Source organism: Culex pipiens, chromosome 1 (genome assembly GCF_016801865.2).
Source record: "Culex pipiens pallens isolate TS chromosome 1, TS_CPP_V2, whole genome shotgun sequence".
Classification (NCBI taxonomy): Eukaryota; Metazoa; Arthropoda; class Insecta; order Diptera; family Culicidae; genus Culex; species Culex pipiens.
Genome location: NC_068937.1, coordinates 137,527,085 through 137,548,982, shown reverse-complemented (window position 1 = coordinate 137,548,982; position 21,898 = coordinate 137,527,085). Strand labels below are relative to the sequence as shown.

Sequence of the window (21,898 nt, the reverse complement as noted above, 5' to 3'; positions counted from 1 at the left end):
TTTAAATTGAAAAAAGCATTCTTTCGGTATGTTATCATCGCTATTTTGGCCGCCATCTTTGATTTGAAAATTCTAAATCATTTTAGAATAGTTTGTGGGTCATCCTTTAGCTCGACCATCAAAAATAAGACAACGAAACAAATTTTTTTTTCGTGATTCGATTATCCGAAGTGAAATTTTTCCGAGGCCTTCGAATAATCGAGTCTGGACTGTATGCAACTTGAAGGGACTGAAAAAAATATTGACAGTTGGAGCAATATTGATATCGAGAAGATCGACAACCATAGAGTCGACTGTAAACGATTTTGATTTCACTGCCATTTTAGCCGCCATCTTGGATTTAAAAAATTTAAACCACTTTTGAATAGTTTATGGTTCATACTCAAGTTCAACAATCAGAAATAGGACATTGAAAAAAAAATCTTGATTCGATTACCCTGGACCCAATTTTCTCGACCCTGGCTGAATATTTTTTGTCCGGGTTTGTTCCATTTGGTCGTGTCCCATAAGTCCCTATTGAAATCTATAAAGAATGGTGAAGTTGTTCATAAGTTTGGTGAAAAACCTAGTTCTAGGTAAAAAATATTAAAATCTTGAAAATTGATTTTTCTTGAACTCCTTTCTGTTCTTTAAAAATGTTCATTCGAGAGATTTTGAAAAAGTGATTTAGTGGTATAACATGCTAAAGTGACTTAAATAAGTAATTAAAGTACTAGAGTAATTTTGAGAAGTAGCAGGAAATAGGGCGTTCGATTTTCCCTGGTTTTGAACTTAAGGTGAAAAAATCTATGTTTTCATTATATTTTTTATGTTTTTCAAGCTCAAAGTCATGGAATTATCACAAAAAGCGATGGAATATTCCTTTTCCAAAAAAATCTTTGGATGTTCAACAAGAGAAAAACTCCGAAGGGAGCATGGCTCTCCTCTCTCGCGCACGAAAGATCGGTTAAAAGAATCTAAAAAAATCTTCATCTTGATTATTCGGCGGAACATCTTTTACACTACTACACTTGCAAGTGCAACGTCACACGTCAAAAATAATCTGTCACATTTTGTAGATGGGCTATGTGTGTAAACAATGTGAAATAAATATTTTTAAGTTGTGTTGACAAGGCAATTCACAAAGGGACCACCCATAAAACACGGGGTGGGGAGGGGGTATGGCGATTGTCCACGCTCCATACAAAAAAGTTTTTTTTATGGACAGTTGTTCACAATGGGGGGGAGGGGGGGGGGGTGAGATTTCCAAAAAAGTGTCCACGTGGTTTGTGGATGGTCCCAAGCAATCATCAGCAGATTGACTTTCTTCGAGAATTTCGCCAACGATTTTCTTTTGCGTGATTTGCCTCCACTCTCTTTTGCGGGTGGAGTAAGTTCGCAAGCGAAAATGATTTTTTTTGTCGATTATTCCATCCCTGATCTCAATGATATTCATTGGTGATAATCTACGCTTTAATCTATACAAGGGCAGCAGTTTTTAGATAGCTCAAAAGTATTTAAAAAATGTTTTTTTTTTTACAATTTTGAATCCAACATGATTCAAATTAAATTAAAAGTTTAATCTAATGTGCTATCATTTAATAAGTTTATTATAAAGATACTTCCTTCATTACACAAATAATTTATTTTTCATGACATGACTACACAAGATTTTAAAAGTCTTAAAAAATGTGTAAAAAACAAGAAACGACAAAAAAATAAAATAATACCATTCAATGTAAAACTTCAGATAGGTTTTGAATTCATTTATATTCATTATTTATGTTATCATGTTTTATATAAAACATACTCTATTGTTTGAGTCACTACGGGACTACAGTCTGAATATGTAGGTACAGGAGGTTTTAGAGCAATAAATTTGGAAATCGGTGTTCTATTCCTGTTTTAACCAAAATCAATTAAAAAATTCAAAACATTAGATGCCAAATTTGATGAAAAATAATTAAATATGATTTTTTCATATTTTAAATCAAAAATTGACGTAAAAATAATACCCTGTCTTTTGTATAGGTGTACAGCAATTCCATTTGAAAATAGTCTAAACCGGAAAAAATCAGATCGGGTTCAAAATTGTTCTGGGGATTCCATGGCCAAAATATTTAGACCCGTTTTTTGTTTTGCCATTAGGGTGACCTACACTGTGCTAGGATGGTCCCAAAAATGGCCATTTTCGACATTTTTAGCAAAAACCACATTTTTCAAAAAATCATAACTCCACGCCATTTCAACCGATTTTTTTTTTGTCTTGGACGCAAATGAAAGGTGATAAGTTTGCCTTTCAAGGAAACATAATTTGAGATCCGAAAAAAACCAGCCAAACATTTCAAAAAGTCGTATGAAAACATAAAATGGCATTTTGGCCGTGTTTTTTTTTCGGTTAAGGCTTTTTTCAAATGGAATTGCTGTATATTTATGAGAGGAAGGCATCAACCACCTTACGCTGGATTAAGTAAAAAATTTAAAAGTTTGAATGGCTGTATCCCATTCCGCAGAATAAAGCATTCCCCAAAATAAACCATTTCCCAGAAATGTTTGTTGTGGCAATTCATAGAGATTAATTCTCTTTTCTAAGATTTGGAGATATAAAAAACAGAATAAATAGAAGTGGAATGGAATTCTAGGGAATGGTCTTTTCTGGGAATAAGGGTAAGATTTAGATTTAACAAATTGTAACCAACATTCAACCACATTGAATCTTCACAAACATCACGTTCAAAATTAATCAAAACGATTTTACGCGCTCCTACACACCCTGTAATCACAAGCTGTTCATCAAGCCTTGAGCAAATAAATTTGCAATCAATAATGAAGCAATCTGGCTCCCATCTCGCATGTCGCATCTTGAAATTCACCCCCGCGGGAGCAATGTTTGCACAAACTTGTGGCCACGAGTTCCAGGAGAGTTCTGCCGGAAAATCGATTTCAAATTATCCTTGCTCTACCCAACGGAAGAGGACGAACGCAAAACGACTTAATCGTTAATTTAGGCGATTATTCTGATGGCATGTGCGTATTAATCGTGATGTAATTCAGTTTTGCGCGTAGGACACACACATTTGGTGCCTCGAGTCACCAAAATGACCGTCGTCGACCGACCGGTGGTGCTGGCATCTGGGACACAGGACCGAACGCTGGAATCTAATCTCGTCGACTGTGTTTAGCTTGGGGAGTTTGTGTATGTGTGTCCCATCAGGTATGTGTGCTGCTCATTAGTGTTGTGTGATGTTTTCTTTTATTTGCATAGTCCAATAAAGCCCGGTGACTGTTCTTTTATGTTCTCAGCTGAAAGTGAACAAAAGTTCCCGCGCTTAATGTTCGAACTGGATCCAGGGGGCGATTTCGGAGGCAAATAATGGTTGCGATGCGAATTTCAGCACGGATTTGCTCATTTTGGAAGAATGTAACAGCGTCCTCGGAGAACATGAAGAAAATTGCTTTGTTTTTGTTTCGTTGGTGCATGTTTATCCAAAATGTCACAAAGAGACCTTTACCAAAATGTTTTCCAATAAATTGAAACCTCCGCAATGCTAAGGCGATTTCGTGATGGGATGATGGTCGTCTTCGGCGACTCCCACATGTACCTCCTTCTCCAAGAAAGGGCAAGCAAAAACTGGCAATTGTTTGCACTACCGTTGTGGAAAAGGTCGCTGCGAAGGATGATTTTTCATTTTTGTTCTGCTTTTTGCTGGAAAGTGCGAGAAAAGTTTCTTTATTGAATTTCCAGTAAGCCACCGCATTATCGATTATTGTTTTTATCACTGATGTACTTAACTGGGGAATATCCAGAGTATGCTTTTAATTTTTTCTTCATTATTTTTTTTTATCAAAGCAGATCAGCTTGCCTAAAATTATGTTACAATTTGCTATCTTGTTATCCATTTTTGTATTTTTGTATTTTTGTATTTTTGTATTTTTGTATTTTTGTATTTTTGTATTTTTGTATTTTTGTATTTTTGTATTTTTGTATTTTTGTATTTTTGTATTTTTGTATTTTTGTATTTTTGTATTTTTGTATTTTTGTATTTTTGTATTTTTGTATTTTTGTATTTTTGTATTTTTGTATTTTTGTATTTTTGTATTTTTGTATTTTTGTATTTTTGTATTTTTGTATTTTTGTATTTTTGTATTTTTGTATTTTTGTATTTTTGTATTTTTGTATTTTTGTATTTTTGTATTTTTGTATTTTTGTATTTTTGTATTTTTGTATTTTTGTATTTTTGTATTTTTGTATTTTTGTATTTTTGTATTTTTGTATTTTTGTATTTTTGTATTTTTGTATTTTTGTATTTTTGTATTTTTGTATTTTTGTATTTTTGTATTTTTGTATTTTTGTATTTTTGTATTTTTGTATTTTTGTATTTTTGTATTTTTGTATTTTTGTATTTTTGTATTTTTGTATTTTTGTATTTTTGTATTTTTGTATTTTTGTATTTTTGTATTTTTGTATTTTTGTATTTTTGTATTTTTGTATTTTTTTATTTTTGTATTTTTGTATTTTTGTATTTTTGTATTTTTGTATTTTTGTATTTTTGTATTTTTGTATTTTTGTATTTTTGTATTTTTGTATTTTTGTATTTTTGTATTTTTGTATTTTTGTATTTTTGTATTTTTGTATTTTTGTATTTTTGTATTTTTGTATTTTTGTATTTTTGTATTTTTGGCAATTTTTGTATTTTTAATTTTGTATAATTATCTTAAATCTTTAAAATGAAGTTCATCAGCAACGGTTCACTAAGTGCACTTAGAGACGGAGACGGAGACGGAGAAAAAACCGTTCCGAAATTCGTGAACAATGCACCACGAAATCGGGAACAGTGTGATACTCCATGGTACGAAAACGTACCATGAACACTTTCCATGAACTAATTGCAAATCGTGAACGTTTGTTCACGATTCTAAACTTTCGAAATACTCTGTATCGACGAGCTTTGAGCTTTCAAAATTTACGATATGGTTACAGCGCCATCTGAACGTCGCGCTCGTGCGCAAATGAAAGCTTTAGTCCTGACATCTGGTGTTGGGTATTGAAAACAAGGATTTAATGTTTTGTTTTGATTCGAAAAGAAAAACCAAAAATAACTGTTCATTTATTTTCAATAGCTAATCAACAAGTCATTTTCACTACTACAACAGCATAACCAGTTTCTTCTTCAATTATCAATAAGTCACAAGCTCTCGTCCAATCCCATCAGGTTGGTTCTTGAATGTTCCGGAACGCTCCCGTTCCTCTCCCGTATGCATTGCCGGAGACAGGACAGGGCTCCGCTCACTGCCAGATGCTTCAATTCGTTCGATTTCAGGTCGTCCATCCAAACTCTCGAAAACAGGTGTCACGGATGAAACGAGTGAACTGCAGCTAGCACAAGCAAAAATTTGGGATCGATTTTCAACTGCAACAAACAAAAAACTTATTAGTATAAAAATGCCAAAATATTGATAAAAAATACTTACCAAACATCGGAATCCGTAATTTAAACCGGAGTTCCGGAGACCGGCAGTGAATTATTCTTCTAAAACGGTTCATTTTAGCCGGAAAATCAGACAGAAAAATCGCGAGTGGCTGCTTGTCTAGACTTGTTTGGCTGGTTTAAGATGGCGACGGCGACGGAGCTTTTCAGGGGACGCGCAGTGAAAACGTAACGCAAAAACAGAAGATCATTCAAAAATTACGCAACGTACTTTTTATTTAAAAGTAAATTATTTTTAAAATTGACATTTCGAAATATTTTAAAGTTATCTATATCTGGAATTTTTTTTGAAAAGGTCCAATAAACCAAATTTTCAATGTTTGCTTTTTGGGTGTTTCTAGAACCGCCTTGAGTTTGTAATTTGTAATTTGTTGTTTTATTGGGGTATTCAAAACACCCAAAAAGCAAAAAATGAAAATTTGGTTTATAGGACCTTTTCAAAAAAAAACTCCAGATATATATAAAAAATGTCGACGGTTTTGTTCGAACGCGAATCAATTCAACACGGAACGTCGGATCGAGGTGCTTTTTGTTGCGTTGGATTCGTATAAGTCCAAGGAAGGTTTTTACGCCAAAAAGTTACAACTTTGGCCACTTTGGAACTGATTCCGGAAAATCTGCAGATTGTATGGGAAATGTTACGTAAAATCAAATTTTGGCTGAGGCTGAATAAGCAAAAAAGTTAAAAACGTCATCAAACGAAAAAAAAGACGCAACGAAGTTTGTCGGGTAAGGCTTGTTTTTATATATGAATAAACCTTTTTAAAAGTAAAGAATGGGGTCCTTACAGTTGAGATTAGATTGCTGATATAACAAAATAATATTCAAGCTAAACAATGTAAAAGGTCCAATGTTTATACGGAGAATATGTCCTAATTGGGTCCTAAAATGAAGCTTAGATTGCTGATATTATTGTTCACAGCGATAAAGCTTATTTTTCTGAGTACAATGACCCTTTGTACGACCATAAAGAGCTTAAAATGGATTTTTAAATCAATTTTGAAAAATTAACCTCGCGGTCCTTCTTGACAGAAAAGCTCCTACTTGACAGGTCGTTCCAAGGGGACCATAGTTGATCCATCGAAAAATTGTTGTCTTGTCAAAAAAAAATTTTGCATTAAAATGAAAAAAAGTGATCAGAAATGGTTTTTAATCGGGTTTTTTACCGTTGTACATAAAAATTGGCATAGGGCTTTAGTACCCAATTGGGTCATAAAATTAACCTTAAATTTTTGATATTATTGTTCACAATGAAAAAGCTTTTTTTTTTTGGTAAAATTACCCTTTGTAAGACCGCAAATGGTTTTAAATGGATTTTTAAATCGATTTTCAAAAAGTTAAATTCGCGACCCTTCTTGACAAAAAAGGTTCTACTTGACAGCTCGTTCCAAGGGGACCATAGTTGATCAATCGAAAAAATGTTGTCTTGTCAATTTATGTTTTTCATTAAAATGAAAGAAGTAATCAGAAGTGGTTTTAATTGTGTTTGTATATATACATTAACATAGGGCTTTAAGACACCCGTCACACCCAATCACGAACAAGGGGCTGGAAACTCTAATATTTCTTTAAAATACTGAGTATATTAACGATATTCCAGTATACTTGTTAGTATACTAACCGAAAAGCAATAAACTGTTAGTATATTAAGATACTCTCAGTATATTGGTAAGTATACTGGCGATATGTAAAGGAAATAATAAGTATACTAACATATATTCTGATATACTGGTTGACATAATTATTATAGCTCTAAGAGTTTCCAACCCCTTGATCACGAAGTATTTTAGCAGAGCTGATTCTAACAGAATCCTGCTAGAATGGTGGATTTTATTATTATAAGGTGTTAGGTCGATTTCTTTTTTTATAGGCTCCTAAAGCCTAAAGCCCTATGTTAATTCATCTTGTACCACTGTGAAAAAAAAAGATTAAAACCATGTCTAATTAAACGCAGTTGAAAATATCCTGCTTACTTTATTATTACTTTATTATTTCCATACAAATTTTCCATATAATTTTTAAAAACTTTGAGTGGAGCTTAACACGGCCTCCAACCCAGCCCCTCTTCCCCCTAAATACGTTACGTAATAACAGAACGCTCTCTTTCTTTAAAATGATACTGTTTGCCAGTGAACCTTTTTTTGATTTTTTTATGATTTTCAGGTGAAAAATTAACAGTCGTCATTTTGCGATGAATTAACTTCAAGCAATTTGGATATAGCTTTAAAAACAAAAACAAAATAATTCTAATTAAACAAAAAAAAAATCGGAAAGTTTTCAGTTTTGACTTTTATGTGGATTGATTTTCGGAAACTTGTTTGAGCACGTCAAATCTCGTTCCACTCCACACACGAACAAAAGACTGTGTTGAACTTGTGTAAGTGTTAGAAAGCTCCCTAGGCGAAAAACAGTTCACATGTAGGTGGCGTCACAAAACCATGAAGCAGGAAAGCTTTTTCAGACATAAGATTGAGTTCGCTATTTCACGAACAATAAGCACGGTATCGTGTTTTTTTCTCCATGATATCATGAACAAGTTCACGATTTCATGAACAGCGAAAGTACGCGATTACATGCACATTTGTTCACGAATTCCAGAACGGTTTTTTCTCCGTGTGACCAAAAGGTGGCAACTGCCAGAAAGAAGTTCCTCGTTTGGCCACTATCCAGCGGTCAAACCAATTTCAAAAAGCATGGCATCCTTTCGAGAAAAGCCCCAAAATAAAAGTTCAATTTACCCACAATATCTCCGAACTTCGCCAAAGCACCTGAAGCCTTTTAGCGGACCTGTTTTAAAAATAACCAGAGGTTAAGGGACTTGAAAAGTTGAAAATTGGATTCTGAGCCTAGGTAAAGTGAAAACTCTTTTGCTCTTCCGAACCCCGGAGAAGCCGGCAGCGCTTTTTCCAATCCCCTCAACGAACTGCGAGCAGAGTCCGGTGGGAGTGAAAAGTCGGCAAGGATCAATCGAAACTTTCCCAAACAATCTGGCCTTCAATCATCATCGAAGAGCAGGTCATCAACGACGATGACGATGACTCTAGCTTTGTGAGTGAGGGAGTCAGGTGGAAAGAATCGAAGAAAAATTACTATTTTGGAGAAATCATTTAATGCGAACCACGAACCACCCACTTTGGGGTTTCCAGGCCTGGAGGCAAATCAACAATCACGCAATCCTTTTCTGGCGGCGGTGAAATGGTCTCCACTAGTTAAAGGGCAATCTGAGGAGTACAGTGTGCCTCTAACTTTAAATCAGTTGTTTTTTAAGGATCTATTTTTATAAGGTAATAGAATTCAAACTGCTAGTCAACTAGCTTTTGTTCCAACTTCAAGAGGATGTTTAACCTGGTCCTCACCAGCCACAACAACGTCGTTTTTTTTTTGTACTACTTCCAGCACTATCAATCTCGTAGCACTACAACTTTTATTGCTATTAATCACATATTCTAATTTGGCACCACCACCACAAGCGATGCAAAGGGGCCTCGAACGAGCTTTAATCCATCTTGCTCGGATTTTCCCTCAGTCACCCCGAACGAGGGTTCACAACCGTCAATGGCCGGTAGAAATGCGGGGAAAATTAACGATTCGAATGAAATATCGAGCGAAATTGTGTGCCAGCTCTGGGTGTGTGTGATTTATCGTTGTAGAAATTTGCCTCATGATTAAATATGTGCCGTGATAAGCTTCCCCCGAACGGACATTCACGGCCTTCAGGTTGGCGTTGAATAAATGTCGGTGAAATGAGATGTCACGATTTGTTAGTGTGACAAATTTAACAACTCAATAGAGCCGTGCAAAATCAAAGATTTAAATTTTTAAGAAAATAATTTTAAAAGGGGTTTTTTCATTTGATAAATTTACCTTTGAATTTGTTTCATATTTATTATATCTACACTTAGTGGTGTATTTGTTACAGGAATCGAGTATCGACTAAAATAATTCGGTAGACTTTTAAATGTATTGAACTTCACAAAATTAAAACTGATATAAATATACTGCATTTTATTTTGGTCCTGCCTGCATACATAAATAGAAGTGTTGTTTCAAGTCCTCCAATTCCATCCACTAATAAAGTTATCTCAAATTTTACCTCAGCACCAACAAACAGCAACTCTATGAATAGCAATCAAACTGTTTTCCAAACGCCACCCCGCAAAACGAAAACACCCAGATCTCGGGATGATAATTGCGTGCGTCGGAGACTGTGGTCCGACGTCGTCGTCAGTTTGTCTGCGGTGCTTCTGCAGCTGATCCCAGAGTTTGCGGGGGTGGCTGGAGAATCTCGGAATCCCAGAGCAAAGCGAGCATTTGTGTAAGCCAGAGTTACGCGCCACGCAAAAAAAAAAAATAGGATAATGTTATTCCACCGGCGAAGGAGCTCCTCCTCGATTTCACGTTTGTTTTTAGGGGGTGGTTGCGTGGGTGGTTTTGTCTGTGGACGGTGATGACGATCGTCGAGTGCTTTTTCGGATGTACCTGTTGAAGTGTTGGCGCCGGAAATTGAGTTTCAGCACTTTGTTCTGGGACGAATGCGAATGTTGTGGGAAGAGAAAGGGGGGAAACTTTCCCCTTAACTAACAGTTGCAAGTTGCAACTAGTTACTTTATGGCAGTGTAAACAAACTTGCCAACAATTTTGCCATGCTGCATTAGCACAATGTTGATTCGGAAGTGCAGTGAGAATGCAATTTCTGTTTACATTTCGTGTCAATTTAAGCAATGGTTAATCATTTTTCATCACTTCAATTATTTATACAAACAAAAAAAACCCTTTCAGCATTTATTTCTTAAGCTCATTGACTCAGGTTCTCTAAAAATGACACAGTTTAAAGAGTTTGAACCAATTGTTACTTACTTCGGTTCCCACCTGTACTCAAATTGCCCGGGAAATACAGCAGTGGCACACCAAACAAGGAAATGTGTCACTCGCAGAGCATATAGTCGTTGTCGTGCTTTGTTGTCACATTCAATTTTTGCAAAATAAAAAAACAAATTTGCCTTGCTTTTCAAGCTTCCGACACTCAATTTCAAACTATTTACATAAATGTTTTGAGATGGAATAGTATTCATAAATGAAACGCGCTCACCTCAAAACTCACCCGAGAATTGAAAACAAAAAAGAAATTGCTTAATAGTAGTTTATGCAACAAGTTGCAAAAAGAGGTTTTTTTCAGCACGAGTCGTACATTTATCCAACGAGGTTCACCGAGTCACTAAATATCATTTTTATCAATATTCAGAAATAGATTTATAAATGCTAGTGAATGACTTTTAAATAGTTTCCATTTTTTTAAATCATCGTTTCGAGTTTAATTTATTTTGCATCAACTTAATTTTTAACCCTCTACAAACCCATCCCCGCCTTTAGACGGGATTCGATTTAAAAAATCGCCAAAAATCGATTTTTCAACCAATTTTTGATCTTTAAAAAGCATTGGAAAAAAGAACTCTTAAAATTTAAGATAATGTTTGGGTTGGAAGTTTTACTTGTTATATGTGATTTCACCAATGTTTTTAAAAATACATTTTTTTAGGGGTCAACTTTGGCTGTGTTTTTACTAACATTTCCTATACTGAGCAGTTCTCTAGGATTTCGGTCATTCGATTTTTTTTGTATTTTTTAATCCGACTGAAACTTTTTTGGTGGCTTCGGTATGCCCAAAGAAGCCATTTTGCATCATTAGTTAGTCCATATAATTTTCCATACAAATTTGGCAGCTGTCCATACAAAAATGATGTATGAAAATTCAAAAATCTGTATCTTTTGAAGGAATTTTTTGATCGATTTGGTGTCTTCGGCAAAGTTGTAGGTATAGATACGGACTACACTGAAAAAAAATGATACACGGTAAAAAAAAATTGGTGATTTTTTTATTTAACTTTTTATCACTAAAACTTGATTTACAAAAAAACACTATTTTTAATTTTTTTTATTTTTTGATATGTTTTAGGGGACATAAAATGCCAACTTTTCAGAAATTTCCAGGTTGTGCAAAAAATCATTGACCGAGTTATGAATTTTTTAATCAATACTGATTTTTTCAAAAAATCGAAATTTTGGTCGCAAAAATTTTTCAACTTCATTTTTTGATGTAAAATCAAATTTGCAATAAAAAAGTACTTTAGTGAAATTTTGATAAAGTGCACCGTTTTCAAGTTATAGCCATATTTAAGTGACTTTTTTGAAAATAGTCGCAGTTTTTCATTTTTTTAAATTAGTGCACATGTTTGCCCAGTTTTGAAAAAAATATTTTTGAAAAGCTGAGAAAATTCTCTATATTTTGCTTATTCGGACTTTGTTTATACGACCTTTAGTTGCTGAGATATTGCAATGCAAAGGTTTAAAAACAGGAAAATTTATGTTTTCTAAGTCTCACCCAAACAACCCACCATTTTCTATCTTCAATATCATAGCAACTAATGGTTCGATTTTCAATGTTAATATATGAAACATTTGTGAAATTTTCCGATCTTTTCGAAAAAAATATTTTTGGAATTTTCAAATCAAGACTAACATTTCAAAAAGGCCAAACATTCAATATTACGCCCTTTTAAAATGTTAGTCTTGATTTGAAAATTTTGAAAATATTTTTTTCGAAGAGATCGAAAAATTTCACAAATGTTTCATATATTAACATTGAAAATCGGACCATTAGTTGCTAAGATATTGAAGATAGAAAATGGTGGGTTGTTTGGGTGAAACTTAGAAAACATCAGTTTTCCTGTTTTTAAACCTTTGCATTGCAATATCTCAGCAACTAAAGGTCGTATCAACAAAGTCCGAATAAGCAAAATATAGAGAATTTTCTCAGCTTTTCAAAAATATTTTTTTCAAAACTGGGCAAACATGTGCACTAATTTAAAAAAATGAAAAACTGCGACTATTTTCAAAAAAGTCACTTAAATATGGCTATAACTTGAAAACGGTGCACTTTATCAAAATTTCACTAAAGTACTTTTTTATTGCAAATTTGATTTTACATCGAAAAATGAAGTTGACAAATTTTTACGACCAAAATTTCGATTTTTTGAAAAAATCAGTATTGATTAAAAAAATCATAACTCGGTCAATAATTTTTTGCACAACCTGGAAATTTCTGAAAAGTTGGCATTTTATGTCCCCTAAAACATATCAAAAAATAAAAAAAAATAAAAATAGTGTTTTTTTGTAAATCAAGTTTTAGTGATAAAAAGTTAAATAAAAAAATCACCAAATTTTTTTTACCGTGTATCATTTTTTTCCAGTGTAGTCCGTATCCATACCTACAACTTTGCCGAAGACACCAAATCGATCAAAAAATTCCTTCAAAAGATACAGATTTTTGAATTTTCATACATCATTTTTGTATGGACAGCTGCCAAATTTGTATGGAAAATTATATGGACAAACTAATGATGCAAAATGGTTTCTTTGGGCATACCGAAGGCACCAAAAAAGTTTCAGTCGGGTTAAAAAATACAAAAATTAAAATTGAAGAAAAAAGACCGATTTCGTAGAGAATTGCTCTACTTTAAGAAAAAGGAGGTATGCAGTAATTTTTCTACTGCCCCAGACTATGCCTCTACGCATTTTTTTTACAACTTAAATGTTAATGGTGCCATTTTATAGCAGAAAATGTGAAAAACATACAAAATATTTTAAAAAAATTACTGTAAAAACCATGAAAAAATTAGATAGGCAAAATATATTAATAGGAGGTGGTAGAATAGGCCAAATACTACCGAAAACAAACATAAACTTAACAAGATAAATGCAAATTAAAATACTAGAAATGAAACAAGAAAAAGAATAAACAATAAAAGTGAAGTTTTTCGTAGAACAAAAGTTGCTCAAAATGACCTCCTGAACACGGGAAAAATAAAAATATTCGAAAAAAATTGCGAAGTGGAGGGTTAAAAAAACGGCTATGTTATATTTATTTGTACCAAAAAATTTATTCGAAAAATCCTTTTCAAACTTAGTTAAAGCTCATCACCATTAATAATGTTCTAGCAAAAACAATTGGTTTTCAATATTAAAAAATCTTCATTATTGTATTTACACCATACGTCACGTCGTTTGTACTGCAGTGTTTGTTTACTCGCGACTTTCAACTCGTTTTATTTTGGTGTTCTACTCACTGTTTCGAAGCTATTCCGGTGTCAACAGTTCCCTGGGACGAGTTTTCTGCCGTGTGCTGTGTTGGTGGTGGAAATTATTGCGAAAAAGTCGATTATTATCGGAAAGTTTTTTCGTGATTGCGGCAAATTTGTTTATCTTTCTGCGGCCACCTACTCGGACTCTCGCAGTGAGAGCGACTCATTCTCGCACAAATTCTGCTCACCGCTGCGCACCGCCATCTATACGGCGCTAGCCGAAGCCCGCATCAGTAAGAGCATCGTTACCGGGAGAGTTTATTGCGGCAAAAATGTCACCTTGCAAAAAGTGCCAGAAGAATGTGGCAGATTCCGACAAGATTTTCTGCCGCGGTTTTTGTGGTGCAGTGTTCCACATGATCTGTGCCAAGGTGGACTACCCACTGCTCGACCAATTGGCTCTGTACGAGGGAAACATGTTCTGGATGTGTGATACCTGTGCGGCAAACTTTGCAAATCGCATTTTCCCTGCGGATACGTTTCGCCCTGCTCCTGCTGCTAGCGGTGCACCGGATGCACTGAGCTCGCTTCAAGCGGATGTGTCGGAGCTGAAGGCAGCGATCCTATCCCTTACGGCCAAGATCGACAAGCAACCGAGCCAGCGGCCGACCACTCCGTTAAAACCGCGCGGTTTTAAAAACGGCTCGCAGTTCGCGCGGACCCCAAAGCATCGCAGGAATGGAACCGCTGTGGGCGGCCCGGTTACGTACGCTAACTGCGGACGGGAACCAAAAACGCTCAACGTCACGATGCAAACGGTGGACATTTCCGACGAAGGAGGCGATGAGCTGCTTCACCTGTACCTTTCGGCATTTGAACCAACCACCTCCGAAGACGATGTCGCCCAGCTGGTCCGTGAATTTTTGGACATGGAAGACTCGCCGAAGGTCCAGAAGCTGGTGCCGAAGGGGAAAGATTTATCCACGCTTTCCTTTGTATCCTTCAAAGTCAGCGTCAGACCGGAACTCAAGCAAGTCGCTTTTGCGCATGGTACGTGGCCGGAAAACTTCACTGTCCGTGAATTCGAGGGTAGGACAAAAAACGTGGTCACGTTGTCGGGGAAATCGGCGGTGATAAAGCCGCTGGTGGTAACGGGCAACCCGATAGCACCACGGCTGGAGAGCGGAACGGAGGACATGGACACATCTACAACCCCCAGCGGACCTCCAGTTGCAGTGAACTCGACGTCGGGCTAAGACCGGGATATACGAAGCAAGGCACTATGGCGACTCCTACTCCTTCCGACACAGTTGCACCCCCGTTTGCGGCTGCCGACTTAACCTGTCCCGGTCCTGTGGTCGGAGTGCGAGATAGGAGTTGCCAAACTTGCCCCACAGGCAAGTACCCGTATATTAGCAACACTTCCTCTTCCGAACGCCTCCCAATTTTCAGCCCAAGTACCGTTCCCGATTCCACGCGGCGTTTGCCGTCGGCTGAAGCTGTCATGGTGTCACAGCTGATAGACCCCGCGCCGTTGGACAACCCATCGCACCGTGCCGCGCTGCCATCACCGGGACGCTCGCTAGACGGTACCATGGAAGTCCCCAATCGCTCCGACGCAGTCGCGCTCCCAGCCAGCGGCCAGCCAAGTCGTCCCGGCCCTGCGTTCGGAAGTCGAGAGGGGGTCTTCCAACAACCAACTCCAGGCGAGTACTCTGAGTCAACAGTTTTTTCTTCTCCTGACAATCCCTTGGCTTGCAGCCCTCCACGACACTTGACCATCTATTACCAGAACATTCGCGGCATGCGAACAAAGACGGAGAAACTGCGCCTCGCCTTGATGTCCAGTGACTACGACGTAGTGGTTCTCACCGAAACCTGGTTGCACGGCAATATTCTGGACTCGGAGTTCTCCACGAACTACAAGATCTTCCGACTCGACCGAAACACCGCCACGTCCAGCGCAGCTCGTGGAGGAGGAGCACTTGTTGCTGTCAAAAGCGACCTTGGAGCTAGGGAGGTAGAATTGGCTAACTGCGAACGGTTGGAGCAGTCAACGGTTCGTATCAACTTCCATTCCTTCTCTCTCTTCGTTTGCGGGATTTACGTCCGACCACGCACCACTCCCGACGTGTACACCTTGCATGCTGAATCCGTCCAGCAAATTCTCGAAAAAGCAACGGATCAAGACGTGGTGGTTGTTGTCGGGGACTACAACCTTCCGGATCTCGTCTGGGTCTTCGATGAAGACGTCGGTGGCTTTCTCCCCGCGAACGCGTCGTCCGATGCAGAGGTGGCTCTCACCGAGTCCTTCCTGGCCAACGGGCTGGTACAAATAAACTTCCTGCTGAACAACTCCAACCGCTTACTAGACCTCGCCTTTGTGAATGACGCTGCGGCCTTTGAGCTGTTACAGCCCCCGAACTCACTCTTACCGATAGACGCCCCGCATCCTCCATTCGTTCTGAAGCTAGAGATTTGCGCGCACACACCTGCTTCCGAATCTATCGATCCGGTTGCTGAGGAGTTCGATTTCAAACGTTGCAACTTTGAAACGCTGAATTCAAGGCTAGAAGCTGTTGATTGGAGTACGATGGACACAGCGGGCTCACTGGACGACGCCGTGACAGAGTTCTACGACCAGCTGCTGAACGTGTTACGCGACACAGTGCCAGTTCGAGCCAGGCGATTTCGTTGCCCTTCCAGGACTCCGCCGTGGTGGAACTCGCAGCTTCGGAACTTACGCAACCAACTGCGGAAGGCACGTAAGCGGTTCGTGAATCGAAGCTCGTGGGGAAACAAGGTCACACTCTCGTACCTCGAAACTGAGTTTGCTGAGCAACAGGTTACGAGCTACCAGAATTATATCGCAGGAGTTCAGGACAATCTCCAGTCTAACCCGAAGAATTTCTGGTCGTATGTCAAGGAGAGGAAGCAGGTGGGAGAAATACCAACAGATGTGTCGTATCGCGAGGAAAAATCGACTTCTCCGGAGGCAGCCGCAAACCTATTTGCACGGTTTTTCGAAACCGTTCACAGCTCGCAAGACCTCACGGTTCCCCCAGAGCAGCTAAACGAACTAGCAACCTACAACATTAACCTCCCGTTGCTCACAGTCTCGGTTGCGGAAGTAAAGAAGGCTCTTGGCTCGGTGGATGCAGCAAAAGGCCCTGGACCGGACCGGATCCCTCCATCTGTCGTCAAGAACTGCTGCAGCTCGCTTGCCCGTCCCGTCACAAGCATTTTCAACCGCTCGCTCTCCGAAGGTGCTTTCCCGTCGGAGTGGAAGGTCGCCTCAATTACCCCGATCCACAAATCGGGGAGTCGCGCCAAAGTTGAGAACTACCGTTCGATCTCAATTCTGAGCTGTTTGGCAAAAGTATTGGAAAAGTTGCTTGTTGACCACATCTACCCGTCCGTGAAAAACATCATCTCGGAATACCAGCACGGCTTCATGAAACAGCGATCTACGACGTCCAACCTGATGGCGTACACGAACTGGATAACCCGGAGGATGGAGAAGCGTCAACAAGTTGATGCCGTCTACATTGATTTCGCCAAGGCCTTCGATCGAGTCCCCCACAAGCTAACTATCGCCAAACTAACAGCGCTTGGCCTGCCGGACTGGGTTACTCGTTGGCTCAACTCGTACCTGGTCAACCGTTCCGCCTATGTGAAGATCGCTGGTTCTCTCTCGACCTGCTACGAAATACCTTCCGGCGTCCCGCAAGGAAGCCACCTTGGCCCGTTGATTTTCGTGCTGTTCATCAATGACCTGTGTTCCCGTCTCCAGTCATGCAAGCTGCTGTACGCCGATGACCTCAAAATATTCCGGCGAATTGGAGATTCTGACGACGTCCGTGCTCTCCAGGAAGACATCAACGTGCTGCTTCGCTGGTGCGTTCAGAACGGAATGGAAGTGAACGAGAAAAAGTGCAAGCTGATCTCGTTCTACAGGATTCGGAGCCCAAATCTTGCGGAGTACAACATGGGCCGATCCACACTCGAACGCGTTCACTCCATCGTGGACTTGGGCGTCACGATTGACTGCAAGATGGAATTCAACCAGCACGTCTCCATCTCCGTGGCCAAATCGTACGCTATGCTCGGTTTCCTTCGAAGAAATGCTGCTGGTTTCACCGACGTGAGGGTCCTCAAAACGCTGTACTTCTCGCTAGTTCGCAGTGTGTTGGAGTACGCCGTACCGGTGTGGGCGCCGTATTACGCCGTCCATCAGCAGAAGATCGAGAGTATCCAGCGTCGGTTCGTAAGGTTTGCAGCTCGAGTGTTGCCCTGGAACGACCCTGTGACGCTGGCACCCTACACGAACCTGTGCGCTCTGGTCGGCCTGCCAACACTCCAACACAGAAGAGTTCTCCTTCAACGACTGTTTGTGTTTGACGTCTTGCGGAACAACATCGACTGCAGTGACCTACTCGAAGAAGTCCACATCCGAGTTCCCTCAAGAGAACTTCGGAACCATCAGCTTCTCGACATACCAAGACACACGACGAACTACGGACACCACAACCCTCTTGACGCCTGCTGTAGAAAGTTCAATCACTCGACTATTTTGGAAAATTTTGACTTTAATGTGTGTAAATCTATGTTTAGAAGTAGAATTTTGTTGCTTAGTTAGTAAGAAACCCTAAAGTCTGCAAAGATGATAAAATAAATAAATAATAATATTTCCTAGAGAATCAATGAAATATCATAGACAATGTTATTTTTCTGAAAAAAAACATAAATAATTTTAGTTCCGGTAAATGGGACACATTTCAAAATGTTTTTAGAAATTTGAAATTTTTTAATAAGTTTGTTAGAATTGTGACTTGCAAATTGAGTTTTTCAACGCATCAACTTAAAAGATAAAACTAGAGGATATGTTTTTTTCAATATATTTATTTGAAAAATGTTCTTAAATTTAATAGTGTTTCCAAAACAATTATTTCTAGCTTAATTGAAAAAAAAACTCAAAATTATTGTATTTTTGAAAAGAGCAGACAATTTCAGAAAAGGTTTTATTTTTTATCATTCAAAATTGAACCAATAGTTTCCGAGATATCATGAGTTGAAAAATGATAGCTCATTAGGCTGGTACAAAAAAAAACAGGGGGCAAAAAATATTTGTTTTTTTTTTCAAAAAACTTCAAAATTTCAATAAAAATTTAAGTAAAATCAGCTCCCAAGTAACATTTTTTTCCAGGAGTTCTACAAGAGCTCTTCAAGATAGCTACAGCATAGCAGTTTGGACCGCGGTAGGATAAAATTCTCTTCAAAACTTCTTCAGGAGTTTGGAAGAGCACTTGAAGAGAGTTTTATCCTACCGCGGTCCAAACTGCTATGCTGTAGCTATCTTGAAGAGCTCTTTTAGAACTCCTGGAAAAAAAATGTTACTTGGGCTATTAGCATGTCTGGGTTGATTTTTGTTTAAAAACACCTTTTAAATTTTTTAAAATTTTCGATGTTTAGTATCGCAAAAAGGTTTTTTTCGCTTTTTTTATTTTCGTTAATTTTTTCCTTTTTTTGAAAACTAATGATTGCAAAACAACAGACCTAGTGTAAAATGCATTTGAAAGGACTTTTTGCATTCAAATGTTTGGACTATGGATTGTTATTAAAATTTTTATATTTTTTTACTTACTCCCCTCCCCCATGATTTTTTTTTGAAATAAAAATATTTGGGCCGATTTTGAAAGGGGGAAGGTTTACTTTGAAAAATAAAACTATCACGTTAAAAGGTAAAAAACAATTATTGAACTTTATTTTAATTTATCAGTTTGATTTAATTAAATCAAATTCAAACGATTTTATACGTTTTCACCCAAAAATTTTAGAAAGTTTTATATAAATAAAAAAAAATCAATAAAATACATAAACCGTTGCGTAAAGCAAGCACGACTGTGACGACCTGTGAGTGTTTGTGGATGGAATAAAGAAAACTAATGTAATTGAAATTTGCATACAAACTAAACGAACATTTCAAACTGGATCGTCGTGTGGGATGTGTCTTGCCGATTGGCTTCGGTTCCAAGCCCGACACAAGAACCGGAAGATAGAAAGACTGTTTTGCTGCTCCAGTTTGATATGACATTGCTCGACAGTTTATGAAACTGTGTCTTCACTTCACCATCGGATGGTGCCGATGGTTACTATTATTAGCTATATGAGGATGTGCGAGGGAAAAAAACAATCTATTGATTAGGAGTGACATTTTTTGCCTCAGAAATGCAAGCCTGGTGTCATCTTGGTGCCCTTTTTGCGAGATTGTGAGGTCGAATTTCCGCCCCCACGACGTCGTCGTCGCCGACGCTCATCATCATCAGCATTAGGGTGGTCCAAATCCGGACTTTTTTGGGGCTACCCCCTGAAATCAAAGATTGACCCATCACTAGGCTAAATTCCAAATTTGAGCTCATTCTGACCACGGGAACCCCTCCCTCCAATCGCTTAAAGTTTGTATGGGAAAAATCGTCAAAATGTATGGAGAAAAGCAACTGTTTTACTTTTTTACCTGTGGAAGGCGCCATAATTATCCGATTCTTACCATTTCTCAAATGTAGAACCTTCATTAAATTTAGAACAACTTTCCCGAAGACACAATATTTTTAGGATTTTTTCCCGCGAAGTTATTAGCGCCCAAAACTGGCCATTTTTGCGCGGCCAGCTGTAAGGGGCTACCTAACAACGATGTTTATTTCCAATTCGTACACGCACGTGCTCTCTCAGGTTCAAACTCTCTCACTAGCTTGCTCGCCTGCCTGCCTGCCTGTTTACCTACAAGCGCGCGCTGTTTCTCTGCTTGGACTTTTGTCGTCGTCGTCGTTTTCGTTTGCTATCCGCTGCGCTGCGTTTCTGGCATTTTTATTATAATTTTCAACTAAAATAGCAGGATTGTTTTGAGATATATTTAGCATATAATTTCTTAAATTATGTCAAAAATAAAAAAAACTGCGCTGAAAAAAATAGTTTAAAGAAAAGACAGCTTAGGCTCAATTAAAAAAATACAGCAAATGTCATGAGAACAGGGTTTGTTTGTTTTTCCAAGCATTACACGCAGTTTTTCGTATATGCTAAAGAAACATGATAATGATTCAATTATTTGAAAAAAATCTCCAGGTAATACAAATATTGTTCCTTTAGGTAGTTTGCTTTAACAAAAATATAGTTTAGTACAAATCAGAACAAATCAAGGCAATTTTACAATTATTGCTGCAAATTTTCATTCATACTCTCTAAAATTATTTTTTTATTCTTTCGGGAAATTTCTTTCTGTGTTCCTAGACCACCTGCAACAAATATTGCAACTGTTTATCATTTTTTGTCAGTTTACCTGTAAATTTTTCGTTTCAGGAAACATCTCTTTCTGCACAATCGTTAACAACCTTCAGATCTTGCAGTTGCGGCCTTCCTTTAAGATACTCTTTTGGATTCAGTTTTAAAAAAAAATCTAAAGAAAAATCCTTCCTTTTTTATCTAAAAAATACTTCATGGTATTTCTTGTAACAAAAGCAGATAAATTAAAATCCAAAACGTTTGCAATTAGGTTTGGATCAGAACAGATGACGATTCATGGATAAACTAATTCATAAAATTTGTATTCTCTCTCACACGCTCTTATAATATGATATCTATTGTTGTGTTTTTTTTTCGTTTTGTTGTTCACATATTTTTATATCTCAATACAAACCGACTATTTTTGTTGAAAATTATAATAAACATGCCAGGAACGCAGCGCAGCGGACGGCAAACGAAAACGACGACGACGACAAAAGTTCAAGCAGAGAAACTGCGCGCGTGCTTGTAAGTAAACAGGCAGGCAGGCAGGCAGGCAGGCGAGCAGCTCGTGAGAGAGTGAACCTGAGAGAGAGCACGTGCGTGTACGAATTGGAAATGAACATCGTTGTTAGGTAGCCCCTTACAGCTGGCCGCGCAAAAATGGTCAGTTTTGGGCGCTAATAACTTCGCGGGAAAAAATCCTAAAAATATTGTGTCTTCGGGAAAGTTGTTCTAAATTTAATGAAGGTTCTACATTTGAGAAATGGTAAGAATCGGATAATTATGGCGCCTTCCACAGGTAAAAAAGTAAAACAGTTGCTTTTCTCCATACATTTTGACGATTTTTCCCATACAAACTTTAAGCGATTGGAGGGAGGGGTTCCCGTGGTCAGAATGAGCTCAAATTTGGAATTTAGCCTAGTGATGGGTCAATCTTTGATTTCAGGGGGTAGCCCCAAAAAAGTCCGGATTTGGACCACCCTAATCAGCATCCATATAGCACTCCATCACTTTGAAGAACAATCAACCGTCTGACTTGTCGTCGATCTTGCAGCTGGTTGGCTGGAGCGAGAG

The 21,898-nt window shown here is 38.0% G+C and overlaps 1 protein-coding gene across 5 annotated transcripts in view; it reads left to right on the top strand.

Annotated features, from left to right (window-relative positions):
• LOC120422123 (uncharacterized) overlaps positions 1–21,898 on the top strand; it is a 151,437-nt gene that overhangs the window by 2,680 nt on the left and 126,859 nt on the right. The window lies entirely within an intron of this gene.